The 26096-nt window shown below is 39.3% G+C and overlaps 1 long non-coding RNA gene across 2 annotated transcripts in view; it reads left to right on the forward strand.

The window, feature by feature from the left end:
• LOC121077814 overlaps positions 1-26096 on the forward strand; it is a 113509-nt gene that overhangs the window by 24870 nt on the left and 62543 nt on the right. The window contains exons 1-2 of one of the 2 annotated variants that reach the window (XR_005824321.1): positions 8711-8780; positions 12201-12293. This is a non-coding gene — a long non-coding RNA (uncharacterized LOC121077814). Of the gene's footprint in view, positions 1-8710; positions 8781-12200; positions 12294-26096 lie in introns of those variants that run through there. The other variant, XR_005824322.1, reaches the window with a different exon arrangement.

Genomic DNA, 26096 nt, shown 5'->3' on the forward strand with positions numbered 1-26096 from the left:
AAGTAAAAATGGCTTACAGCTTGTTTCCAGAAAATTGCATAAACTTCTGCTCATAGCTGTGCTAAGTGGAGAAGGCACACTAGCACCTGTAGTCATGTATTGTGAAAGACTGTGGACTGGGAAACGGATTCAGAAGAGAGGGAAGACTTTCGGTAAGAGAAATTATCCCCTGGGACCTTCACATTGCCATGCAGTCTTCTATTTTGGTTGAACTCCAGTGTCACCATAAAGATTTTACAGTCCTTGAAATAAAAAAGAACTCATTTCTTAATGGTATTGACAATTAAGAGCAAGATAATCCCAAATAGGACCTCGTACTCCATCTCATACATAACACTTGTACTATGAGTATATTTGGATTGCAGTTTCCCCTCTCCTTTGTTCCCCAAACTTCATCTGGCCTGAACAGCCTACAGATACCCCTAAGCATGGCTAAAACTCAAGTGAAAAGAGAGAAGTCATTCAATAGAAAGCTGGTGTTGAAATCAGGTATTTGCTTTCTCTGCATATCTCCTAACAGCACACAGTTCACAAGCCTTTCAACTTTTCTTAAGTCTGAAGGCTTAAATGATTATTCTGCCTGTGCCCTTCATTTCTGATTTCAATATTTGAACTTTCATTCTTCCTTCTCTTGTGAAGAGCTGTATGGTTTACCAAATGACTGTTCCATTGTCCATTTGTGAATCAGTATTAGAAACAATATTTGGAAAAATATTTATAGGTTTAATGTACAAGCAAATTAGAAAGTAACTTCTAATGTTAGTTCAAACTGAACTACATTATTCAAAAATTGTTGGTTTGCCAGGTGATAGATAATTTTGATCAGGGAAAAAGGAATTTAACTTTTGGATTAGACATCACAATTTCTCATCACTGAAAAGGACAGTAAACTTGAAATTTCTTTGGCTTTCCTGGGTATACAAATGTGAAATATCACATATGAATGTATTTGCAGTGGGATGGCTTGCTGGGTTCTCATTTGCTTTCAAATTGACATGCCAGTTGCTCTCCTAGTATGGCAGTTGTCTTTTGATTTGTATGGCTACTTCAGTTATGCTCTGCATCTTCACCCCCAACCCCAAACTCTGTTATGTGATGAGTGGAGCATCAGCAGTATGTAGATAAAATGCCAAGGAAAAATGAGCATGTGACATTTTTCTTATTTATTTAGAGACTACTGATAATTAAATTTCAGGCCAAGTTTCGTTTCCTACTCGAGCTGCGTACAGTAATATTAAGTGTTTTCATTCTCCAACACTCCTTTGTTTTATTAACTATCTGTTTAGAGTAGTTTTTTTGGAAAACACTTTATCTTAAGAAGAACCTATCAAGCAAGAAAGCCGGCAGACTGCACATTATCACACTCTCTATACAGGAGTTTATCATTTTGCTGCCACTACTGCATTCCACACTGTACTGGTGGTGGAAAATTGGTTGTTTGTAGTGGTTGATTTTGACTGACAAAGGCAGAGAGGGACCAGTGGCCTGTCACAAAATGACAAGATTAGAACCAACTGACTAGACACCCAACAGGTTAAAGAGCTTTTGGGAGAGATGTGCTGCACACTGGCACCTCTGATCAGCATTAGCAGTCTGTCTGTTGCAGAGACTCTTTAAAATGCCATTTGCATTGATGATGGTATAATTGACATGGCTCCCCAGGGAGCTGTAGGGATTGTAGGAAGCACAAATCTCAGGAAAAGTCATTTGTTCTTCAGGCTCTTATAGTCTGAGGTGGTATTGGTAGTAGGACTTGTTGTATGGTATCATTCTAATAATAAAGGGCCATCAGGATAATGGCTCTTTTCAAGATCCCAGCAGTATTTTTGTTAAATCTAATTGAACATTAACTTGCTAATTAGTATGAATGCTTTGTTCTATTGGGAAATTGACTGCGTAGTTTTGTTTTGAATGGCTTTTCCAGAAGACATAGTATACTAAACTTTTACAATAAAATTAATAACGTATAAAGGGTTTCATTATTTCAGTAGTAAAAGTAGTAAGATGTGTGATAAATTCCGTGTTTACTTTCTAGAGCTTTGAAGTCTAGGTGGTAAGACAAGCGTACAAATCGATGCCTAGTAACTACAGAAATAAGTAACTCAAAATATTACAGGGGGTTTGGGAAAGAATTAGAAATAAGAAGGCTCTTGGGACCAATGCATAATCAGAAACTAAGGAAAGGTTCTGTGTATTATAATGTGGTTAGGAGGTATGTTCTTGAAACTGCTGGTAATTGCAATGGAAGATAAAATTCCTTCGCTGTAGAACTTAGTACATGAGACTGTATCAGTAAGCACTTCTTTTTCAGGCTTGTGTGTCTCTTCTGCTGAAGATAGCTGAGGGAGCAAAAGTTGATTGCTTACCTACAGGCTGAATGTACAGTTTGTATACATGTATATGCATTTTGTGAGAAGTTGATAATGAAAACGTTATCAGCAAGAATAGGAGGACTGCTGACCTAGTAAATTTGTGGAATGTTAGCATGAGTGTCTTTGGAAATGTGAGTTTTCATTTGACTTCAGTAAAAGATATTGAATGAAATTTTGCTTTGATAACTAAGTGCAAATTTGCAGTAATTTTGCTGAAAGCTGAACTGAATCAACAGCAAAAATTACACTAGATTATGTCAGTTCAGGCTTATCCTTTTAATCTACAATTTAGGTGAAGATCATTAATCTGAAAGGAGGTACTTTTATGTTCAATGAAGCTGCTGAGGAGAGTATTGGGCCTGCTGGTAATCTTAGCACTCAAAAGTGAAAATGCGACAATAAATGACTTGGCATATTTTGGTTCTACAGAGGTTGAAATGCAATTCCTGATCAGAGAAGTATTACTGTGGAAAAATTTCAGCTTTAAGGCTTATTAGTAAAAGAAGTTTGAAAATGGGTTTCTAATTATGTTTAGGAAGTATTTGTCTTAAGCATGCTCTAAGATATAAACCACAATAAAACACATTAAATTGTGAAAGGGAGAAAAGTTCTTTGACTTCTATGCATGTCTTCTTGAGATTTTAATGTCTTGAATTCCAAGCATTTTATGCTAATACAATCAGGTAATAAATTAGGCTTAAGTGGCTGTAGAGGGTAGACAGGAGAGATTGACAGAGCTTTTTTGAAAGTGTAAATGTATGAGGAAGTAGGAAGGCAACATTGGAGGAAGGTGAGAAGAAAAGCAGTGAAATTTGGACTAGCTTGTACTAAAGTGGATGTAGTTTAAGACGCAAAGGGACATGATGAATTCTCTCATAGAATTCTCTCATTTTTTAACAACCAGAAACATACAAAGAAACCAAAAAACAACCACTAGTGCCTTTTCACAGTTTTAAATATTGTACCCCATTTAAATAGCTTTTGCCATTTAGATAGTTTTGAACAACATTATCTGTCAGAATAGGTCAGACACTTGAGATTTGAAAAATTGTTTCTGCTGGGTTGCACTTAAAAATATGCAGATGCCAAAAACGATGTCTGCCTATAACATTTAATCTTTGGACTTCTGAATTCTGTACTAAATGAGGACACTCACAATAACCCAATGCAATGTACTTCTTTCCCCCCATTTTTGTTCAGGTAACTGCCAGCACTTGCAATTGCAGTTCTCTTCTCTCATCTTGCACTGCATTTTAAGCTACTGGTGCTGAAAGCAATGACCCTTAGAGCACTGTTAATCATGACATTTGCCAACAGGAGCATCTTTGTACTATGATCAAATCCTAGCTTTGGTAATGTCATTCTTCTTGCCTCAGGTATCCATATAATTTACGGGGTTGTTATTTTTTATGTCTCTTCTTGTGTCTGTTGAACAGTTGCTATGTTCTACCCGAGCTGTAGAAGTGTTCCCAACATTTTTCACAGTAATTTGAAAGGTTATAAGTACCTTTAGGAATGTTTAGACTTGTTGTTCTGTAACCACCTAAGAAATTATTATTCAAAACATAGCCTTCTCCCAAAGGGTGGGGGGAAGCTTTATATCTGATGTATCTTAAGCGAAGAAATAGCTTGTCTATTTGCATTGTATAAAACAGCCCCATATTATTGAAGTTATATCCTCAGTATTCCTGCATGCTATTATGAAAGAACAAATAAAAAGATTTTTCCTATGCAACACTAAAGAGAAGTTCTCTGGTCTTTTTTCTTTTGTGTTCTTTACATGGACAGCTGTTTTAAACTATCCCTGATCTTCAGTAGCTTTGTAATAGGAACTGTCCTATGAAGGGTGGGGAGTGGGTGAACAAACCCCCCCACCCAAAAAAGCCAACCAAACGTGTTTTCACTGCTTTCCTTGGCTGCATGAGTAGGTCCTGCATGTTGGTGGTGTCAAGGGATAACTTCCTATCCATGTGCAATGCTGTTTTTTTTTTAATCTATTTTCTCCAGGAAAGAGGAAATTGTGAAGACATTTAAGGGAACATTTTCAGGCTTGGCCATTTAGTAGTCTGCTGACAAAACTGGCTGTTTCCAGGCCAAGGATATTTTCTCCAGGATGGTATGTGTCTGCAGAGTAGGAATTCTTAGTTCTCAAGGGAATACTATGTTAAAATGTAGTAAAGACGTGGGAGGTGTGCATGTACAACTGGTTGGACAGCCTTCAGAGACTTGACTTGAACTTTTTGGGTCCTTTTTGTCCACTAATGTTTGGGAGAAGCTTGGGTGAGTTTTGTCCTACCATGTGAGTTTTGTGTGTTCAATACGGTGTTTATCTGGTAACTGTGGTTCGGACAATTTTCTCAGAGAAAACTAGAGCACATTACTATTCTTGTGGCAGTCGGGGAAAAAATGAAGTCTCACTACTTTAAATTAGAAAAAGGGCATAAAGCATTCACATTTTCTTTTATCCAAACTCCACGCTCCACGTAAGGAGCAGAGAATGTGAACTCTCAAATCCCAGCCTCTTTATTATTGATTAAGACAGGATGTTGTCATGTACTTAAAAGAGCAAGTCAATCTTCATCTCAGTAAATGAGGATCAGAGCTCCTAGCTGAACAGCTTACAGATTTACTTTAGCTGAAGTAATTTACTTCAAGTCTGTAAAGTTACAGACAAATGTGAGAAAATGTTTGTTGTTCCTTTCTTGTGGTTACTGTTGCAGATCTTATTAGAAATCAGTTTTCTTTCTTTCTTTCCTTCTGGGGTCCAATTTGCTTTCAGCTCTTCTCCCCCATCAAACACAAACCTAGGCAAGTTGATTTCCAATTGATTTGCAAGAACCAGTAGTTGAAAAATTCAATCATTTGGGATTTCTTTTTTTTTTTTTAAATTTGTTGTTAGACTGCTGCAGTTAAACACTGTTTTAGATCTAGAAATGACATGATGCCTCTGTCCATGTTGCAAAATGCCTCCGTCCAATGCCTCTGTCCAAGTTGCAAAATTAAGAATCAAGCTTTATTGGCCTTAGCAGTTGCAATTTTGACAATTTAAGGCCAGTTACTGGTTTCTCTGGCTTCGTACTAGGCATGCCTGTGCTGTGAAAGATCTTGGTTCCACTTCATGACTGAGCTGAAACAAAGTTTAATTTCCTTCTTTTTTTTTTTTTGTATACTTTCTCCTTGAGTTTTCCCCTTCACTTAATTTGTTTGTTCAAGGTGGTAATTAATTCAGAGAATAGCATTTCTCTTACATTGCACTTGTACAGCTCGTGTACAGAGGAGTTGGAGGGACCTAGGGGATTAAGCTTTGCCAGATAGTAGCTTTAAATCCAAGTATTTCTCTCAATTTAAAAGGAAACAAACATGCAAGGGCATAAGTTCAGCACCTCCGTTGTTTTCAGTTCCAGCTCAACAGACAGGGACACTTACTCAGGGAACTCGATGCAGAGCTAGAGCTTGCGTGTTCCTTCAGCTTTGACACTGACTCAGGGCAGCAGATCTTTTTGCTTAACTTCAGTTTCTTACTCAAACTATGAAGTCCCCTGCTCCATCTCATCTGTTATCTTCAGTGACAATTCTAGGCTTTTCAAGCACTCAAATTGTCAAGGGAGTGCTGGAGGCAGCACAACCTAAGTCTGCCCAGCCACAGGTCACTTGTGAGAACTTCCTCACCAAGAGGGCAGTTAGGACATGGATAACAGTTCACTCCTGTGTGTACACAAGCTGATGATCTGTTGTTGCATCCCCTAACAGTCTGTTGGCTGTTTGTGCATCAGCAATAAATCGCTGCTACTTCTGATACCAGAGGTGGAGCACGTGGGATGTCAAATACTGTACTGCTGAGCAGCAGTGCAGTCAGCATAGGTGCCACATGTCACAAGTATGCGGCATGCACTGGGAGCTGTGCTGTGGCTTGGTGATGTCTGCGAGGAGTAGCTGCTTCCCATGGAACAGCAGTTGCCTGCAGGCTGACCTGAAATCAGCAGAATTGATTGTGACTTATGGGCTTTCTGAATGCCTTCTATAAACTTAAGCTTGGCACCTGGTAGCTATTTCTGTCTTCGTCTCTGTGTCAGGGTTATTATTATAGTTGTATGATAGGCATGTCACTTCTTGGGAAGACAAACAAATCTGCTGTATTACACTGGCAAATGGGCATGGTTAAAAGAAAGCTGGGCCTGGAATCTTCCCTGAAAGTTCACTTTCTTTTATAGCTTGGAAAAACAGAAACACAATGAACAGAAGAATGCCAAGAAGCCCCTTGGCAAAAATGCAGATGTTTTGACACTCGAATGCATGTCAATCCAGAGAGAGGGTCCTTTGTTGCCAATTTCTAATTATTCACAGAAAAGATAAAAGCTGAGCATGGCTTTCCCAAATGATTTCATATTATACTCTGAATTAAAAATACATTAAATAGAAGTGCTGATGCAGTAGAAAAGATCTTTATATCAGTACAAGGCTGTAGGATTGTCATGGTATTTCGATTAATAGAATCTGGGAAAACAGGTAGAATAGTTGTGAGGAAAATATACTGCAGCAAAGCAAATGATCTCTTGATGTCCATCACCTGTGCTCTGTCATAGAATGAGGGGCTTAATGCTGCTAACCAGCTCCCCTTTCTTGGAAGGTTAGGTAGGGTTTGATCTCTGATACTTTGGAGTAATTGGTATTTGTAGCCAGGGCTACTCTGCAGTTTTAGCCGTGGAGCTGAGGTCAGTTTGACCAAGAAATAGTGAATATAATTTGGATTTCTCAGACTGCAGTACCAGAAAGTATTCATTATGATCAAACCTGACATTGAGCACAAGTTCTGGTTGAGCATCATTTTAGAAAGACTTCTGCACCTTTTTGGCCTTGTTACAAATTATGCAGGTTGTCTAGAAGATGTGACTACAGAAGTGTCCTAAATAGCATGACTTTTTTTGCTGAATATGACATACTATAATTTTCTTTAACATAGTGTAAGCTGAGGCATCTTGTCTCTGCCTAGGCAGCTTTTTCCATCATTATCCTAAGTAGCTTGTGAAATCAGTGTTGTTTTTTGAGCAAGGTAGCTGAAGAAGTCTGCTTTATTCACTGTGTGACTTGAAAAATGTTCTTTATCGAAAGCAATGTAATGACTGGATCTTCTGGCAGCCTCTCAAAGATGTGAGTGACAGGTGCATGTTTTTAAGCCGTTTTCCTGTTGGCCTGCAGGCTAACCACCTCCATTTGTGTAGTGTTGATGTGGTCATTCTGTAGAAATGTTGGGCTTCTGATTGTTCATTCGGCTGTGACATTTACAGCTATTTTATAACCACCCTTGGAAAACATACCTAGTGTTCCATGTCTCTCGAAGATTAAGCACCTTATAATTTTTTTACCTGTTAATTTAGGTTTCTTTATCTAGGCACGCTTGCTTCTGCGAAGGATAGAATAACAGCCAATATTAATGCATTCCCTTTGCTTTGTGGTGGGGTCTGGCTATGACACTCATGTAGCATGTCCTTTTCTCAATTAAAAGGACAGGATAACATACTCACTTGTCTCCTTTTGGTAACTCTGGAAGTTGATTGTGAACCATGTGAACACATGGTATCACCTGATATCTTCGGTACTGATCTGAGTGTCAGTCCTCACTGGCCTGCAGCTGTTATTGTGCCTGAGTAATCAGGAGAAGCCCCACCAGTTTTGCCTACTTTTCGTGAAGGGTGTGAAAACCAGCTCCATCCATATCATTTCTCATAATCTGCAGAGGGCAAATCCTTGCTGTACTTCCACATTGTAGGGCCAATATGTGTCCTTATCTTGTCAAATTTTGGTGCTGATATTCAGTACCAGGATGATCAGTTGTATACCACATTATAAATCTACCAAATAAAACCCAACGTGAAATGTTCTCTGAGTACCCAGGCATTGCTTCACTATTTATAGATATTCTGCTTTTGTTTTCTCTTTTCAGCCCTTCAGCTGCACTCTTTCAAATGACGACAACAAAAACCACAGCAATAAAACAACAAAACACAAAACCCACAGATGAAATAAATAACAATAGCAACCAAACAACCTGCTTGGAGTATGGCTGAGAAGGCAGAGTGTTGTTTACATTAACATAAGATGCTCACTAGATATTAAATTCCGGGAGCTTGGATGATTAGTGAGATACCTGGGGGTCTAACTAAAATCCTGGTAAAAGGACCTTGATAGCTATGCAGGGAGCTCTGATGTATGGTGATTGACATGATTGTCAGCGTTGTTGTGTGATGTAAAGGCGGTAGAGCTTTTTACTAAGTATTTGACCTCCTGGAGCATGAGAAGTCATAGGCCCCTCCTCATTCACACTTCTAACGTGTGAAATGAGTAACACCTGGCAATGGTTCTGCTGCTGGGATATAGCATTTCCTTAGTCTCTCGTCTGGGTCTTAGAAGGTGAGTGCAAAAGTCTTCAGAAATGCTTTCACTGAATATTTACTGCCTGGAAACATGCGCTAGGCAGGAAAATGAATGTGTTTCAAGAAGTGGTGGTGGTCAGAACCTTTGAATGTGAAGAGGAAGAGGCATTGGCTATCTGGGAGGAAGGGGGATCTGTTATGTTGGTTGAAAAGTAACACGGAAATTGAGCAGTCTGTTCGGATGTACAGAACAAATGGTCACAGGGAGAGAGGGGCTAAGGAAGCTGATCCTGAGAGGAAAATGAAAGCAATACTCCAGGAGAGGTGGGCGAGAGCTTCTCTTGGGACTGTGAAGTTCATAAATCTGTGTAGTGCCCCCTTTGTGAATAAGGCAATATCATGCTTCCACGGATTTCATGCCTGTGGAAAGGCTGTAGCGAGCTGCTGTAGCCCTCTACTCCTGCCTGTTGTTTGCAGCTCTGGCTATTGAGGTAAGGATGAAGGCTCTTGCTTATCAAAATGAAAGCTAGAAATAGAACTGTGCAATGGGTCCTGGACTGGGAGGGAGTGGTGGGGGATTTTTCTTTTCTTCCTAAATAAAGGAGAAAAGTAGAAGAAACGAACTTCCTTCTTATATGTTATCATGTAAGATGGGTTTAACAAATATAATTTGGGCACTGCCTAGTGTGACAGAAGTACTGAGTGAAGGTGGTGCTTTTGTTTAAGGTGTTAATTAATATGCAGTCTGTGTCCCACCCTGTGCTGGCGTCATTCCAGGATATTTATTTCATAGTAACTTTTTCTGATGACACAAAACTTTTTTAACTAGAGCCCGTTAGCTCTAGTTTGTAGGTTGAGACATGAGTGCATGATAGCTGCCGACTAGAGCCTGTGCTAGAAGACTACAGCTGGTGTACACAGAAAATCCCAGGCTTTTCTGCTGGCTATTGACAGACAGTCCGGAAAATGCATTCCCTTTGAATATAGACAGAATCATCTGTTTGTTATGAGTGTAAGGAAAATCTGGTCACAGGTAATATTTGAGCATAAACATAGTTAAGACAGTCCAACCCATTTGCAATATATCACTCCGTTAGTTTGCATAGTCTTGCATACTTTGTCCTCTTTCTTACCAAAAATAGTTTTGCTATGTTTGCTTCCCCTCTCCTCCTAAGGTAACTTGTTTGCTATTCAAAACTCGTAGCATCTAGAAGAAGAGTGAGTTTGTTAGAGGCACGAGGGTTGTGATTCAGAGATCTTTGATTTTTTTTTTTCTTTTCAGTTGGAAAAAAAGCAATGTTTCTTGCCTCTTAGAAATTTCTCATTCCATCTGAGCATCATGTCACCTCAGAAATACAGATAATATCTGCCTACTTTGAGAGATCAAACAAAGTCTCATGACTTCATCTTTTTTTCCGGTTTATCAGGCTTTGTGCTGTCACTAGTTTGGTCCATCTGGTATTACATCAGTAGGATGGATTTTCTGCCCACCACTACTTCGTCCATTCTTTGTGCATCTCTGGCTTTGATCTGGTTTGTCTTATAATCATTTGTTCCTCAAACTCTGCTTGCTATTGCTCACAGCAGTCACTCAATACTTCTTTTTCACCTTATTTCTGCTTAGTCTGTTTGATTAGGATACGTTTGCTTCACACTGTAGAGGATGGCTGGAGAAGGAAAGGAATAACTTAAAATCTTCCTTCAGCCAAAAATAAAGAAGAACAATGGCAGACCACAGTACGTAGCTCACTGTTGGCAACTTCTTGCAAACTGCTTTAACTTGGTGATTTCTCTTGATACTGCCACTGCTCACTTCATGATTTCCTGCCTTTAAGAAAGGCTGCTACTCAGCTGATAAGACTCCTTCTTTTCCATTGCTTTCAGAGATGAATCTTCCCTGCATTTATTTCTACACCAACCCACAGGCTTTAAGATGTGATCTTGCAAAGGGCTCAGCATCCCCATTTATTTCAACTGAAGTTTCATGTGATCAGCGAGTCCCCTCTCTTTCATGGTGTTATAAGTATTTCTATAGGCCTGGTTAAATGTTGTTTTGTCACATATATGGCATGTATTTGTTGACTTCAGAGAAAGATGTTTAAAACTCTTTGTTACTGTGTGATAGTAACATTCTTTTCAGGCTGGTAAGTTTTGCATGTCTTAAAAATAATAAAAAAGTTGTTTGGAGGCACTTAATAGCATGTGGACTTTATCTGAATGTACACTTTGTACAGTGCATGGTCCCTTATGGAGATGCTTTTGTGTATTTTTGAGCTTCTGGATTTTTAATGAGGTAATATTTTTTTTCTTTGTGATCTTTATCAACCTTTCTTTATAAGGGGAAGAAATACAGAAAATACAGCTCTCCAGAAAATCACTCTACTGTTGTACTCTAGAAATACTAGCTGTTGGTTTGGTTTTGCTTCAGACCAAGTTTGAAGTTGCTTAATGCTTTACTGTTGTATTTGCTGCCTTCATACAATTGGATCCTGTTAAATGTGGTTGGCTTAGCTGGGAAATGTGACATTTGTAGTGCCTGGTTTCTGCTGTTTGTCTTCCTTAAGCCCCAGTGCATGCTCAGAGCCATGACTTAATGCAGCTCTTTGTCTTAAGGATTAGAACTGAGCTATTTCTGTCAAGGGCTTTTCCTCCAGCGTCCTTGGTCCATGAAGCAGAGAAGTGCTCAACATTTAACTAATTCTTGTGTATGACGTGTGTAAAAATGGCTGTTTTCCCTCTCACATGTTAGTAATCACTTCAGTTTTTTTTTTCTGCTGTATCTTCTGAGGAAAGTAATGGTTAAAAATAAAAACAAACTTTACATCCAGTCAAGGTAAACAAGCATATATGGAGCAAATCTTTGGTGCTTTTTTCCTTTCTCAATAATATTGTGTGCAGTTGGTATTCAGTGCAGGAGCACCGGGATACCTCGGTGTCTGTAGCAGCAGGCATATCGATGGCATTTGTAAGCATTACTTCAGTGTCGCTCTGAGATAAAAGTAGTAGCAGTAATGGTGATACTAATAATAAAACCTTGAAACTACTTGAAAACCTCTGTGGACCCAGCCAGTTTTGTGATAATTTTGGTCTGCTGTGTATGATAGTCTTGGTGGATCTGTTCTGAGCTTTTGTTTTATTAAACAAACAAACAAACAAAAAAATCAGGGAAAGAAAAGCTGTAGGAAAATTAAAAGACAGGAGCATACCACGATCTCCTAGAGCTACCAGAAAACAATAAGAGCTGAGGCATGAATATGTAGAAGAATTTACTGAAAATGTAATAATTTTTATCATGTCATCTTAATCTTGGCGTCATATTGCATACTCCTTAACTCTTAGTCTACCTGCGGACTGTAGGTTAATGTTCCAAGTCAAAGTATTAAAAAACAAAAAGGCTGTGGCCTGAATTTATACGGAGAGCACAACTTATTTCATGCTTATTTTTCTTCAATTTTAGGGTGTTTGAGAATCGTCTTGACTCCAGAGGCCTGTAGATGGCAATCTTGCGCTGCATTGGAGAAACAATCCCCAACATCCTCCACAGCTCCTGGTAGGCACGGGTGGACTGGGGGGAAGGGACAGGGGACAGCAACAGAAGAATTGAGATTCCCCCCTTCACCCCCCCCCCTCCCCCGTTCTGTTCTTCAGTCTTGGAGATTTGCTTCCCTCAGAATATTTCCTCACAGTCCCTTAATCCTCAGGACAGTGCAGCAATTAGCTTGGAAGGAAGGAAGGCAGTAGCTGTGCAGCAGTCAAGCAATTAGAGCAGTGATTCTTCCTTAGTGAGCCCAAGAAAGCAAAGCTGCAGCAGTGATGCCCTGTTCCCGTCTGAGCACCCGGATCCCCCTCTGGTAGCTCTGCAGGGCTGAGCAGAGTCTTAACTTTCTTTCATCATGGAGTATGGCTCTGAAGTTCAAGGAGTTTGGAAACCAGTTTGACATAGTACAACCAACTTCTTTAAAAACAGTTCTGCCACGTACATAAATGAGTCTATTGGAGGACGGTTGAGGATGAAGTGGGCCATGTCAGTTCTTGGCTTTCATGATTATTCATCTTATAACCTTTATCGGTAGCACTTAAAATAGAAACGGTCCAGAGTTTAAAGTATATTTTGGAAAATATAGTATATTTTTTTGGATGAAGCTGAGAGAAGGGAAACTTTGGGTGACCAGCTTTTAAGGGCAGCTGCCAAGAAGGAAGACTGAAGTGACATTTAAACATTGTATGCACAAATTATTTTCTGCTTATATAATTTTATAATAGATTTTTGCTAGCTGTTCTGAACCACTGAATTTATCTAAGTAATTTTCCTTTTTGATATTAAGGGGTTACACTAGTATTAAAATCCTAGCAACTGATTGCTGAAGTCTGAAGACTTCATTGAATCCTAAACGTGTTATTTGAGGATGATTTCTCTCACACAGTCATTCAGGGATGGGGGAAGGGGTTTCCCTCAAGAACCCCCAAAGCTCATCTTCTAAATTTAGTGCTCTAGAAGCATGTTTGCTTTGTGCTGCATATTTCATTAGAATCCTCAGAGATGTGCCAGCACAAGTGGGGAGAGAAACTCCGAGATTGGAAACTGCAGAACAGTAACTCCATTCTGCTCAGTACAGGGAGAGCAATTTATGTGACCCGAGGGAAATGGGTGGGTTCAGAGCTCAGGTTAAGGAAAAATAAAGTTCTGTCTTGATGTAAATCGTACAGTAAATTAACATCAGCCATGCTATCTTAACGCTTTTTCATTGAGAGAATTTAAAATCCAAATGACATAAGCGGGAGGTGGACTTCATTTTCAGATAAAATGCAAGTGTAATTCTGCGGTTACATCACTAATCTGATCATTTGCAAAATAATCTTTAGTTGAACTGGGTGTGTTTAAGTAAAGGGAATCTGATAGTATGGACCTGCAGTGGTTTAATCCAATTGGAATTGTGTGTGGCTGCAGGTTCACTCTCCCTGCCAAATGTTCTTCTTAGCTTTGATGTGTGTATGACCCTAGGGTCAGGTGGCTGAGCTGATCTAGATCAAGACTTTCATTTTTTTTCATTAGTTTCATTAGTGGTTAGTTTTCAGCTGATCAGCTCCCTGAGCTGCTTAATGCTCAGTCACACACAAGTCACTTCCAGTGAGAATTTTGATAAATTGACTGTTATGGAAATCCACCCTACTGTTCCCCTCATGCATTAGAGCTACATCAAGGATAACCTATTCACTTTGGTTAAACTTGCAGTTAACCTCCTTGAATGTGAGTACGAAAGGCACTGATGTCATAACAAGATCAGCAGTGTACTGAATTCTCAGCGAGGTTGGTTCTCTAGAAAATGAAGAAGGAAAGCTGTATGAAGCAGTTTTATTGTTTAGAATTCCCCTCAGGCTGACATTACTTATTCCTTTTTTTTTTTTTTCTTTCTCAACTAGCCACAGATCCAGATTTAACCCTTGTTATCTAGTTTTAATGAAATTTAGACAGAAGCTCTCCACATGAGAAATCCAACCCAGTTATCAAGCTTCAAGGGAGACAAAGGCAGGAGGCTTTTCTTACCCTAAGGCAGGCAGAAGTACTGCTGACTGAAAGATTTTTTGGAAGCCATACAATGAATCATCCCAATGCACATCTCAATCAAAGGGAAAAAGATCTAACAAATCCAACTAGGCAATTTTTCATTGAAGTGTTAGTGAAGATTGAGATTCTCACTCTCATTACTTCTACAACAGAAGTTCTGCTTATGGCTTAAGGTACCTTTTAAAGGAGGGCTCAACAGCCAATTCCAAATAACCCTACTAGGAAATTTGCTTTTTTTAGAAACCCAAATCTGCAGTCATCTTTTGTGTGAATTTGTTTTTTTTTCCTGTTAAGAAACGAGCAAAAGAAAATACTGATTTGGGCAGTTAGGCTCTACCTTGTGTGCTAGAGCACTCAGTTTGGTATGCTATACAACTTAAAGCTATAACAATTCTTAACTGAGTGTTTCGTACTAGCTGTGCTTATGGACTAGATCTGAGCCCTGAGAAGATGGCATGAAAGTGCTTTCACCAGAAACTTAGGTCTGAGTTCTGTTTCAGACCTGAGAACTAGTTAACTGTTATAGTTAACGACGATGATGTCTTCCCAGGAAAAAAAGGAGGAGGTAGAAGCTTGAACTTAAACTGAGAAGAGCTGATTTGAGTTGTGCTTACTGGTTGATAGCTCAGACCATGAAGTTATTATTGAATGGACTGGATTTCACTGCCAGCTGCAGTCATTGCATTTCAATGACAGTGAATTCTGCAGTGTTTGAGTGGGGCATTCAAGCATCTTTACGTGGTTGAGCTCCTGAAGATGATTTGGCAGAGATTCTCTCACTCAAATCCTAACTACGTATCAGTAATAACTTCATTCTGGGACAGTCTTAAGCATCTGAGAGTGATACAGAAGCACTAATGAGTTTAGTTGCCCTCTGATCAGAAGAAATAAGTCCTTTGTTGGATCTGGTCATAGGTATCTTATGACAGGGCATGTACAGTAGAAAACAGGAGGGAATGGAAAAAAAAAAAGGCTGTTGTAAAGCACTGGTGGAAATGTGGATTATCAGTTACCTTACATATATTGAATAGCTTTTATACTCATCATGTTTGCAGATCAAGGGCTGTAACTATGCTTGCCTTGTTGAAGAGTTGCTACATTATTTTCTTCTATGAAAACAAAGGTTTCTGTGCTTGTGGACTGCAGGGTGGTTTCCTGTGCTTGGATGCTGTTAGAGCATCGTTGTTTTCTCCTACATGCAGTAGGCTAGAATACAGAGATTGCTGCTTTCAAAACGAAAGCTTCCATTTATTGCTCAATGCCAGCTACTTACAAATGAAACCACCAACACTACAGGAAAGCAAGTAGTTAAGAAACTCTGAGCTGAGGAAGCAATGTACCTGCAAACCTTACTGGCCTGGCAGCCACTGATAAAGATCTGCACCAGTCTTTTTTCTTTCAGCCACAAGTTTGGGTCTATTAAAAAGAAGCGAGGAGGCTATTTGCTCTCCTCATTCTCTCATGGAGAAGAGGTGGGTATAACTTCCCTCGCTCTTGGAAGCGTGAGCCTTCTTGCAGCCACCTGAAGTGGCAAATGAGCTGCAGACTGTCTTGTGCGATAGGGAGCAGAAAGCCAAACTGACAGCTGCTGGGGGGAGTCATCGTGGCTGCTGAGGAAGGGGAGTGAGTGCACAAACAGCTCGCCTTGCTTCTGTTTGAAGCAGTTCAGAAACTTCGACAGCTATGGAAAAAACATGTTGGAGCAATATTTTATTTCCAGTTAATGTTATTTGGTATGTTTGTGCTTAAAACAGAATGGCTTGTAATTAGATATCAGGCTCTTCTTTATAATACAAGAGATATGGTAGGTTTTTCAAAATACTTTGTTTCTTAGAGTTCATGCCTGAGCATGGCAGCTCTCAAGATGATGTGTCTGGTGTTGTTTTAGTTGACTTGGCTATTTCCGTAATTTTAACAAGTCCCATAATTTACTAGGGAGTGAAACAGGAGCTATAATGACCAGTGATTACAAACTGTTATGGTTCATTTATGCAATCTGTTGATTCTTATGAAATACTTGATAAGGCTCTCGACTCTTTGGGTCACAAAAATAAAATGACTTTTTAAAGTGAATTTTATTCACTTAAATTTTCACATTTATTCATTAAATTATTCACATTTATTCATTTAAGTGAAATTTGAATGACTTTAAAAATAATTATTTTTGTAAATAATGGTACTGGAAAAACAGTGCTATTGCTTCAAGTTGCTGCCAGATTTTTCAGAGGTGTTCCCTTAGATGTGGGAACTCTTTTCTACTGGAGCTGGCCAAGCAGTTAACTGTTTACTAATGTGATTTACTTGGTGCATTATCTATGCAGACACTACTCCTCCAACGGAGCTTCTGGCAGAGCCTGCTTTTGCTTTGTTGGACTTGCTAAATGCTTCAGCCATTTCTACTTAACGAGTGGTTGTATGTTCTGTTTAGCCTGAATTTAAGATGTGTTATACCATGTGCATAAGTTTTCATCAGATGTGATTGATTTTTGGATTGGTCACTTCTGATGAAAATGATCCCCTCTTTCTGGTGTAACAGTAAGACTGTTTTTGGATTATGCTCTAATTTGACCTATTGCCATTGGGCTATCACTTCTTTCTTGTGAAGATGTTGACAGTTTGGGAATTAATACCCATTAATCATTTTTTAAATCTCCTGTGACATCCTAGTTTATTCCATACAGTCAGGAGAAGCTCCTGCAAAATTCTCTAAATTGTTTTAATTCTGCATGGTTATCTTTTCATGCAGCATGAAATGTAATGGGCTGAAGTTGTGTTGCTTTGGCTGTTAGATAATAGTGAAAATGTTAGAAAGAACTAAAACTTTGTGGGAGGCTTTGCTGCAGAAGTTTCTAATATCTTGTGGAAAATAAAATGTCAGTTGCTATATTCCCTTTGTGATTTTTAGCTCCTTTAAAGATCACTCTTTTTAGATGTTTCTATGAAACTGTTTATAATGTCTGTGCTGTTTTATTCTTGTTCCTCTGCCTTCTCTACCTGGATTTTGCCTAGTCTACTAATGATGTTTTAAGTGAAGTGTAATCATGTGAATACAGCTGTCACTACAAGCATTAAAAAAAACCCTTAAGGTAAGAAAATGAAAAAGCTTGAACTGAAGTTCACAGGTACTCGTGTCTCAGTGAGTAAAAGGGGGAAAAACAGGAGATGGCGGGAGAGAAGGTTAGGCTTGCAGCAAGGCTATTTATAGGACTTGAACTTTTACCTCATGAGCTCTGTGTCACCATGGGCAAAATTCTGGGCTGAAGTTGTAAGTTTGCTCTGAAGTACATGCTGAGGTTAGCAAACTGAAGTTCTTTTGTATTATTACGTAATTGTGGATGCTTTTATCTTCATGGCATGGGAGGAATGCCATTTTTTGAGCTCTCCTAAAGAAAGTTTTCTAACTCAAAATGCTTTACCCTGGCGGTGCCCTTCCTTGAGTCTCTACTGTGTTTTAGTTGCACCTTTTATCAACTGCCTAATGTTTGTTTAAAGGTGCTGGAAGGCACCCTGGGAAGGCACCCTGACACCTCTTATAAATAGAAAGATTTATGGGATGGATGATCTGGGCACTTCTTGTTATAACTCTTATTTGGATTTTGTTACTGAGTCTGTCAAAAATGGTGTTTTTAACAGCAGATTATTGGAAGGTTCAAATTATTGATACTAGTTGAGGGAAAGAAAGCAACATACTCTACATTCTATTTCCAGGGGACTAGAATATTATCTCCCATACATGATCTTTCATGGCTTTTTTTTGTAGGCTATATGCAATAGGTAGATTTAAGAAATTTAGAGGGGAACTTCTGGGGAAAGTAAGACAGGAAACATCTTTTGAGAAGCTTGAGCAAAAGAGAGGGCCAGTGAGAAGCCTTTTAATTGCTGAACATTATAAACATCTTTTTCATGTCTAAAACACAATGTAGGTGAACTTGATTAGCACTCTAATTAACTTCAGGTCTATTAACTTTGTAATCGGTTGGATGGAAGCTAAAGATCTCTCTTCCCCAATTAGGCTTTTGTTTCCCTTGATAATGTACAGAAAATAGTGTTTGCTGTTTTCCTTAATAGTTTTTCTTCATAAATTCTCAAAACGAGTTCATGTTGGGTTGCAATTAACTGCCCCGCAGTCCCCTGACCACGTCATGAACACAGCGCGCTCTTGATGATCCATCAGATTGTTGGTCTCTTTCCTGGAAGTGCCTGGGCAAAGCAAGCAGAGATACTTCATGTTCGGATGAAAGCATTTTGGCACAGCTGTGCAGATGGGAACAAGTCCAGCCTGAGGAGCTTTTTTTCATAGAAAAATTATTATAAGGAAAAAAAACAAACAAAGCCCAGTATAAAGTTGTGAAGCAAAGCACAGTTCTCCATGATTCAGTGTTTTCGGTAGGGAATGTCCATTTGAAATCAATGACACTGCATTGGGTTTGGGCCTGAGCAACAGGAGACTGAATGTGTGCAACTCTCCAGCTGTCTAAAAGCAGGCAATGCCAAGCTCCTTGCTGCCTGCTGGCACAAGGAGGTTGTGTGGCTTTTGTACTTTTTACTTTGGCAGCTAAGGGAGGATAACTTAGAAGTGGAAGGACCTGCTGGAGCTACACTTGTACCTGGCTTCTTCAACAATCCCCCTTCCCCCCCCCCCCCTCTTGTTTTTGGTTGCCCTATAATGCACTTTATATAATTGTTCTCAAAATCTGTTGATGGTAGAAAGATTATATAAGGCCAACAAGTGATTATTTTTCCATTCATTTATTTGTAGGTGGTAGAGAAATGCTAATTGAGTTTTTAAATGACTTTTTCATCCTGTAAGCGTACTGGATTTGGATAAGTTCAAATTAACAGGAATGCAAACTTGAAATAGGATTTCTAGTAGTCTAACCTGCTTTAATGATAGGCTTTAAAATCCCGGTGTGAGTTTCTGGAATACCCCTGGGAGAAAGCACAGCACAGTGATCTACCTTGAATTACTAATTTTGAGGAGTAGGGGGTGGGGATTGGAAGGGTGCAGTGAGAGAAAGGTAAAAATATTTATTCTTCAGCATTTAAATATATTAGTCTGTATTTGTACTACAGCTGCAGTAATGGCATGTGGCCTAGCAGCACTAGTCTGACAAAAACCTCTTATATTAGGACATTTCACTTTCTAGCACCAATATGCAAAAGACCTATTAGATGGAGTTTGTGCATGTAATTCCAGGAGGTTAGCTAGGACCAGCCAGCACCCCGGGAACTTGAGTTACTGGCTGCACTAGGTTTTTGTAGGTTTCAAAATGCAGCTCCTAGGGCGCTGCCTGGTTGGGGCAGTCTGTGGCCTGAGCTGGTGGAGTGGGACAGGCTTCTGCCCTGCCTCCTCTTACTACATCAGTCTATCTCTTCAGCAGATCTTGTGCTCGGGCTGTTTATAGCCACAGTACCATGTTGAGAATCAGATAGACCTCGTGCCTACGCTTCCCAGTGTGGAGGTGTCACTCCTCCTATAAACTGCAACATAGTCTGCTTGATCCTGAGAGCTAATGATGAATGAAGCTAGTCTCATCTTGATGATGTCAGAGCCTTTTTTTTCCCTGAAGAAAGATACAATTGGCTGAAGGAACTTGACAAATCCAAATGAAGTTTTTATTTTGGGGCTTAATTAATGGAGGCTAAGTGCATTGATATCAGGGTCAAATAGTTGTGTATGTGCAAAGAAAGAATAGTGGCAACTCTCCTTTTGGATCACTATAGGATGAATCTGCTCAATCGGTGACAATCTGTAAAGCAGACAGTAAGCATATTAACTGATGTGTGATGTGATCTCTGGTATTTAATAGCAGCTTTTCCCCAAACCTCAGTTCTTGCAATGAGATGACATAAAACAATCGTTTAAGTTGCTTTGAAAAAAAAAAATCATCACTGATCAGGCATCATAGACAAGTTATAGTATAAATGGTCTACATAAGAAAGTGATTTTTTTTTTTCTTCCCTTTGCAATTTCTCAGAGTATTCTGAGGAAGTTTTTACCTCTGGTAGCTGGCCCCTGGATGCATTTCAGGGTAACCTTCAGGGCTGAACCGTTTTCCTGTATGAATAGGGGAGAGAAGCTTTTGATGACAGTGCATCCCATTATGCTGTTAGTAGGACTGTCACAACAATGACGGTTAAGATATCACGTTTTCAATTTCATGGCTGCTAAGCCAGTTGTGAACCCTGATCAACACAAACCCTGTATCATGTGAAACCCTGTGCCGAGGCTGGTCTTGAAGGGCAGGGGATATTTCTGCGCTTCATGTTGCCTGAGGGAGTAGAGCTCTGCCATAAAGGTGATTTTGTGCCTTTGTTCTGTGGAAGGTTGGAACTTTTCTGAGAACTTTGGGGTAGGGAAGGGGAGTGACTCTTTTATGGACCTACTTCCTTCCATAGTTCAAGGTTTCCAAGATAGAAATATGTATTTTTTTTTCTCACTTTCTCAGCCCTTCTCTCCAAGTAGCATTATTTACATCAAGTAAAAGAAGTGCAGTGAAAACATCAGAGAAGAGAGACTGTGTATGTGTTCAGTTATAGAAGTTGACTGCGGTGTGGGAGTTTTGCTTTCAGTCCCTTCTTAATCACACCAGGGACTGAATGGGACACAGTCCCCTTGGTATGGATGGGCCATTCTGATTTCACTTGAAATCTAGCCCTTCAAACCTTGGATTTTCTTTTTACATTCCATGCCTGCTTTCCCCCCTCCCCACCTTCTTTCCCCAGTCAAATTATGACTTAGAAGGTCTTCGCTTGATTTTCAGCTATTTTTCTATCAGAAAACTACTGACCAACTGGTCAAAAAATGGGGGTAGGACTCAAAGATGGCTTACCCTTGGTTCTAAGCTTGTTCTTTTAAAGCAACAGGTCCTTGTTGATAGTGATCATTCACCTCGGGTGTTTGGGCACACACTTGTTGATTAGGTCCAAGTCTCTCTCACCCTGTAGCACTACAGTTTTTGTAATATTTCATATTATTCCTGTCCCCTTTTGACATCATCAAGGGCTCTATGTGTGGACTAGGTATAGCTTACAAACCTTTGTTTCGAAGAAATCACTGTGATGCAAAAGTAAATGGTGCTGAATGCTAGGGCACTATGTAAATAAGCATTGGAGGTTGTTTGAATATGCATGGAGACACTGCCATATGAAAAAGAATAGAGATAAGCTCTGCAAAACATTGAAGTTACAGCAATTCAGTTATATTTAAAAAAAAAATAATAATAATAAAGGAAGTATGGGCATAACAGATACAATAATATGGTGCAACGGCTTTGTTGAATTTACATGTTTTTGGCTGTACAGCTACCGTAGCGAAGTTTGTCTAGATTATTTCATCAGGGAAAATACTTCATTCTGTTTTAATGTAACTATAATTCATCTTAGACAGACATGAAACTGAGTTACTAAACAATGGCAAAATGTTAAATCAGTTCAGTTTACTAAGTGGGGAATATTTCTCGGCGTTCCAATTCTGGTTGTAACCTCCTATATCTCTGATAATCTCTGTTAATGTGATACTTACATTAGACTAGCTATCAGTTAATGTATCTTTTCATTGAAGAGAAATCCTTCCAATGTATGTATAGTCAGTCATATGTGCTCATCTGAGTCAGTCCTGACTACTAAATCAGTAGTCTGCCTGAGGAGCTTCAAGACATGCTACAGAAGATTTCCCACAAATGTCTTGGACAACGGAATCTTTGAAGGAGCTCTTAATAACATTTTAAAAAAAGTGAGCTGTGTTTGCAGTCAGTGAGGGATGGAGAGGTACGTTTGTGATGAACTGTCTTGTAATTATCTAGCAGTTAACTTCGTCTTTAATCATTTCTCTAAGTATATTGCATATACTATTTGTATGAAGATAATACATAAGGGAGAATGTTGTAAGTCCAAAATAATCCAGGTTTTTGATAACATTGTGAGTTAGTACTGTAAACTTAATGACTTGTGTAAGAATCAAGAAATAGCTCAAAGTAGCTAAAACTTGATAAATATCACTCTTTTTCTACTGTTACACCTGATTCTGTTTGCACACTTTTCCATTTGGAAGAGATGGTGCTAGAAGTTTGTGGAATCATCAAATATTCATTCTGAAATTTCAAGAGAATTTTTGCATGAAATCACTAGCTTACATCTCTTGGTTTGTATCAAACTGGGAAAGTGAGCCATTGCTGTGAATTGCAGCATTGGTGCACCTAAATGCTCATGGTCCTTGATCTTTTCTGTAAGGAGAAACTGACTGCTTTGGACCCTATTTTTCTTTAAGTAAATAAAATGTTAAATATGTTTTTTTTTTTTTTCCAATGGGAGCAGGTTGTTTCTTAACTCAACTGATTGATGTACATTATTTTTCTGCCTTTTTTTGGGGGGGGAGGGGAGAAGCATTTTTTCAGCATTTTGCTGAAAAAAATCAGGATTGAAGATCCAATCAGTTTGAAAAAATTACTGTTTACTCTTGCATGGAATTATTTCATATTATCTGGTCCTTTCCCTACCATCTTGAAAAAATGTTAATTTACACAATGTGGAAATGACATTGGCAATTCAGCTGCTCACTGACTGTTGCTGAGGCATTCTTTCTTTTTCTTGTCAGAAGAGGGTCTACTAAAAGATAAAAAGATTAAAATTAATTATCAAGAAAATAGGTTTCAGACATCACTGGCTGGAGGTAAACGTGGCTTTCAGGAGGCAAGAAAGTTAAGTGTAAAGGGCACCTTGTCTTGTGGCATTAATTTACTTCATGATTGCAGCTTTGCATGTATGTTACTGGTACCCTGTGAATCTTCTGAACAACCTTGGCTTGCTTCCTTTTGATAAATATAGTTATCCTTATCTGTTTTTTTTCTCCTCTGTTTCAAAATTAGTTGGATCTGCTGGATGCAGGCTCTCCCTTTTCTTGATCAGCATCATAGTACTGTGGATGATGGAAACCTTTCTGGGATGAGTTTGGTGTCTTATATATGGAAGTTGTGTAGTCCCTCTGCTTCCCCTGATATGCAAGACCTGTCTGTCTTCCAAACCTCATATCTCACAAATGAATCATGATAGAAGATGCCTCTATAAACTTTCAGGGTTTATAACCCATGGTACTCTGGGAAAAACAGACTCAGGTAAACCTTTGGCAAACTAGCTTGAACAATTTACAACATACTGCACTTCACAATAGTATCCTATATCTCCTTTCCTTATTACCCAGAGGGTACACTCACTTTGGGACCTGTTCTCTAATAGCTCTCCTCTTTAGGTGTCACACCTGAAAGTGTGTGATCCCACCTTTCAGGTGGGCTTTCTGCTGTGGATAATTTGGCTGCTATATCGTTTTAGGATCTGAGAAAACAATCTCATGACCTGATCTTATGATTTTGGATGACATATACTGAATGGCTTTCTTCTGACTACGTTTGCAGTAAATGGCTGAAATGTTTTCACTTCAGTTTTATAAAACATCATAGATATATAAGCTTGCTGTGAAAATACCTTCATAGTGAGCAGAGAGAAATCAGCTGACCTGAAGGTTTCCTTTTGCATGTCGAGAGACTCTTACTGACCACAGAAATGAAGGGGAGAAGTCATGAGAAAATGAATGGGCTGTCGTAACTGTCTGTCTTCTCCATGGATATAGTTCCAGGAACAAGGTTCAGGTTTTGACTTCAGCAGTAGCTTAATTCTATATAAGCATTCAATGTTAAGAAAAGTGTGATATCCAAATAGTTACCAATAAGATGTTTTCTGGGGCTACGGGCACTAGTAAGGGTCTTAATTTCTAGGTTCTCTAGGCAGGAATCTTACAAGGCTGTCGATGGGTTGCCCTGCTGTGTGCTGTTATGTAGATGGTGATGATATGGATACTACATAGGCTTGGAGTCACAGAAGAGGTTTTTGGCTGATTACAAAGAGCTGGTGATAGCCAGGAATTGTTAGAGGATGTTGAAGAGAAGAGGAATCAAAGTGCTAATTTTCTCCTGCAGATAATCTGTGTTAGAGGGGAACTTAATCAAAGTGTCATTACTTTAATGAAATTCTCATATAAAATGCAGGACGCTTGATATAATTTATCTAAATTAATTACTCTGCTTCTAAAAGGAAGTTGTATGACAAATTATTTGTTCTGCCTATTCATCCATTCTTTATCAGACCTTTTCCTACCGTGATGCAACATAAGGAGCAGAAACAGCCTTTTCATGGTGCTGAGTAGATTAATTTACATTGATCCCAGGCTAATAGATGAGTTATTCACCCAAGACAGCACTCAATATTTTTAATAACAATATTTTCTGTGCTGAAATTAATGATCATTTTCCAAGTAAGCAAAACACAAAGTAATTTTTTTTTTTAATTTTAGACTCCAGAACTATTTTCAGTCAAAAAACAAAAGGAATTTTGTGTGCATAACAAATGTACGTAAATCTCAGGTACCATTTTGCACTCAGGTTATGAACAAGAAACTCATAAGGGTTCAGGTTACAAATTTTATTTAATTGCATTGCAAATTTATTTATAAAAATAAGATGTATCAGAAGAACAGCATTTGTATCCAGTTAGAGTAAATGAAAACAAATACCACAGCGACTGGATGAGTCAGCTTGAAAAACATGAAGTTATTGCCATGTTGGTAAAGATGTGTGAATGCTGAGTAGAAGCTGTATTGTAAGCTTTACTACGTACAAACCTGTTTTAAAGCAGTTGTGAGTGATCAACGGAAATAAACTGCATGGATTATTTCTGAGCTAACTTGGAAGTTTTTAACACTGGAGTTCAGTCATGGCAACAGTGGAGGACTGCAGCAGAGCTCCCTTCTGGATGTGGGTAGAAACATATATCCAAGTTATCGGTGTTTGGGTTCCGAGTACTAGCTGGTTAGGAGACTTCTGAATCTGTGTTTCTACTCTGTTCCTATCTAACAGTAATATGAACACAAGCAAACTTGTGATCTGAAACTGTGAAGTCTCAGTATCCAGAACTTCTGGGAGGAGGCAGAATTTCTAGGGATGCATGCGGTGCGCACGAACGGCCTGGGCTGTGGGGCAGAGCTTGGCTCAGCTCAGCGCCACGCTCTCCCTTCTGGCTCGGAGGGGCGGCAGCGCTGCGCTTGGCCCAGGCCTGGGCTCAGCGGTCAGGATGGTCCCGTTCTCTCTTGTGTTACTCTTCTGAAGATACTGAGATTTACCAAAGGGTGTGTGATGTTCTAATCAGGTGGCTGCTACAGGGATAGGTATGTGGGTTTAGGATGCTGATGTCTGTTGAAAGCTTGCTCACAAACCAGAGCTGGCAGAAGGGGTTGGGGATGCTCTTAATCTTGTCGGAGCAGAAAGGTTTCACTTTCTTTTAATTAAATTAATTAAAAGTAAGTAAATATAAGAGGGCTCACTGAGGGGCGTTCACAGTCTGTTCTGCTGGTCCTTCTGTAGCTGTTGCATAGCACGAGAGGTGTTACAGGTAGCTCCTACAGCTGCTACCCAAAGCTGGCAAAGCTGTCTGGCACTGAGAGCCTGATCATACTGTGTGTTTGAAGATATATCATCCAGATCACTGCTGCACAGAGAGAAATCTTCTCATCAGAGCTTATCTACTCCAGATGCAATGCTGCTGTACTACAGTTATTATATGTGCCAAATCTTTTAGAGCTACCTTAAATATCTTGAACTGTGTCCTTATGTACAAAGGCCTCTGCAATGCAAAAAATGGAAGGAGGGTTTTCTGGGCTCCCTGGTACAAAAAAGACAGAGATCTCCTGGAAAGAGTCCAGCGGAGGGCCACGAAGATGATACGGGGCCTGGAGCATCT

Source organism: Cygnus olor, chromosome 14 (assembly GCF_009769625.2).
Source record: "Cygnus olor isolate bCygOlo1 chromosome 14, bCygOlo1.pri.v2, whole genome shotgun sequence".
Lineage (NCBI taxonomy): Eukaryota > Metazoa > Chordata > Aves > Anseriformes > Anatidae > Cygnus > Cygnus olor.